The sequence below is a fragment of the Pseudochaenichthys georgianus genome, chromosome 3, assembly GCF_902827115.2.
Source record: "Pseudochaenichthys georgianus chromosome 3, fPseGeo1.2, whole genome shotgun sequence".
Taxonomy (NCBI): Eukaryota; Metazoa; Chordata; class Actinopteri; order Perciformes; family Channichthyidae; genus Pseudochaenichthys; species Pseudochaenichthys georgianus.
The window spans coordinates 31,915,524-31,918,329 of NC_047505.1; the positions used below are offsets into that span (position 1 = coordinate 31,915,524).

Here is a 2,806-nt window from a genome sequence, read left to right on the forward strand (position 1 = left end):
ACTATAAATAATAATCTAAGTTATTGAGTTTTTAGCATAATACTTCAGAATCTTAAAACCCCTTAACGTTTGTATGCAATTGTGCTAAATTCAACTCTGGAATCAAGCAAATATTAATATGTTTGCATGACATTAGTTATTTATATTTTGATATCACTTAACCATACGTTTAATACATTTAAGTCAAGCTAAGGTACATGTGATGTTAGCTAGTTAGTGCTCTTACCTGTGAGGCCTCCTCCAAACAGCATAATAACCAGACTGTATTATTCAAACTAAGTACCAGTTCTAGATCCTTGACTTTAGACAAACAATTCAAAAGACAAAATGTATTTAAAGACCAATCTTTATTTGAATGTGCCTCTTAACCTGAGATATTAGTTATACAGTAATAGTATTGACAATCTAAAAAAACTGAGCAACTCAACAGTCAACTTTATGTTTCTTATTGTCTAAAGCATTTCCCCCCTCTCATATTCAGTGTGGACGGATTGAGACAGCATGGTGTCCAGAGAGCTGCAGAGACTTCAGGGAGAAACCTCCGTGTGATGGACGTCCTGTCTGTTGGTGTGGAGAGGACTGAGGGTCTTTCCTCTGCGAGGAGGACCAGGGCTGATGGAGGAGCCCATGCTGGGCAAAGCTGATACCAACTGCACAGGCCTAGTCTGTCACTTTATTTGACTAAATGTGTTTACTTATACATTTAATAGGTGTACACCTTCTGTCCATATTTGCTTTTTATTTAAAACATTTGATTAACTTTTGGTTCACATTTCAATAAACTGTATTTGTATTTGCTCTCCTTTTGTCCATTATTCTTACTGAACATGTTAGATTACACATTCACATCTGACTGAAGATTGGCCCCATTTATTTGTGACGTTGCAAACTCTGCGGTACAAGGCACAAGTGATGTGAAGCTCATAAAGTGAGGCAAATAGAAATAATCAGCGGATGGAATGTAGATGTGGAAATAGCTGCATTCGATCAGCTGACTGTTTTTACAATAAAAGTTGTTTATAGTGAATGTCCTGTACTGGTCTTAACATCTCATAGCATCAGCTTTTAATGATCCTCTTGGATGTTCTTCTTGACCCTCAGAGAAGGAGAACATGTCGTGTCTTTCAGGCATGTCCTATCCTAACAAAAATGACAGGAAACATAAAACATATTATTGCAGAACAAGTGTGTTATTTATGAAAGCGGTGTGTTTGTGTGTTTAGGGGCTGTAGATATCATTATTTTGTAATTGTAATGTTTTTTTTTTTATTTAAACAATGAGCTACAAAGACAATCAGATTATGAATGAACAGTATGATGTTCATCAACATTGAAATATATGTTATTATCAAAATAATATTTAACTGTTATCAAAACGTAGTGCAACTGTAGAAGCTTGCTCTGTTGTCTCACTGAAAGAATCACTTTTACCACGTTTTTTACAGACAATATTGAGAGATAAATCTTTGCCTTCAATACATTACATTAGAAAGCTGACAAAGTCATATGGCTAAATATCTAAATGTAACTTTTTGCATGGAAAAACCCCTCAACTTAACTGATGTGTAGGTGATCTAGTATTTAGTATTGTTTATTGGAATTTATATCAGTGTATTCAAGTCAATACTTCATTCATTTAAACCAATATCTTTCTTGATTCTTTGTACAGTATGAAAAAAAGAGTCTTTGTACCTTTGCTGAAGTTCACTGCTGTGAGGAGTCTCACTCTCTGGTCCAGCCTGTCTGCATCACCTGGACACCTTAAACAAACAGATATATATATGTAAAGTACCATGTGTACAAACAATATAACTGATTCTCTTCTGTTGGACATGTTGGATTGTGTATTGTCCGAGTCAGGGTCCTTTTTATTTTACTGTAACTTTGGAAGTTGTGTTACCAATGCTTACTGTTTATTTGATACCCATTTGGTAATGCAATTAATAAAAACAACAAGGTTTGGGTTCGTTCTTCAGATGACTGTGACGTTAAGGTGTAAGCTCAATAATGAACTCCAGCTCAATCAACCATATTGTAATATCTAAGTAATCATCTTGAAATATGACATTAATAATTGTAATATACACACATCTTATTGTGAGGTTGATTTCACATAACTACTTCGACATTAACTTGTCTACATACTTGAGCATAGCCAATTTAAATTAACCTTAGCGATGCATACAGTTCCTCCTACATAATAAAATATCTCTAAGTTACAAGGATGTAACCTTATTTTATTAACCTCAAACAGAAGCCGTTTGTTCAACAGTATTATCCCACTTAACACTTGTCTATTTCGTTTTAACCTTTATATATACAGTCTATGATTTTAACTTGGAGGGTACGATTACAATCGTTAGCACCGATGTAGCTACCACTAGCTTACATGCTAACCCAAGCCTTACCATTCATTACGTAGCTGATTAAAATCATTAACACATAAATACAGCACTCGAATTTTACTTACCGCATTCATGCACCGTCTGTTTTAACCGCAGAGCGAGTCACAATAGTCCGATATATAAGCATGAAGAACAAACAACCACGGCCGGCTACAAGTTGTGTTTCCTGGATGAACCGGTCAGGTTTGACCCGAAGACAACAGGAGGGTTAAGATGTGGTGGAGTGTAGAGTAGTCTATAGATAAGAAAACACAGCTAAATTGTTTATTTCTACTTATATGTAATCCAATTCCACTTAAAAAAACTGGAACTTAGTTTAGGTCAATTGTTAAGGTCAATTCCCGAATTGTTTAAGCTTGACATTTATTTTGTTTACCTTCACCTTTTCTTGAGGCAAACAC

The 2,806-nt window shown here is 35.1% G+C and overlaps 1 long non-coding RNA gene across 1 annotated transcript; it reads right to left on the reverse strand.

Annotated features, from left to right (window-relative positions):
- Nucleotides 1-1,061: 1,061 nt before the first annotated feature.
- LOC139433267 (uncharacterized) lies at nt 1,062-2,587 on the reverse strand. Its single transcript, XR_011642818.1, has 3 exons — nt 2,471-2,587; nt 1,693-1,760; nt 1,062-1,140 (listed from the first exon to the last, which is right to left on the reverse strand). It is a non-coding gene; the product is annotated as an uncharacterized lncRNA (long non-coding RNA).
- Nucleotides 2,588-2,806: the final 219 nt, after the last annotated feature.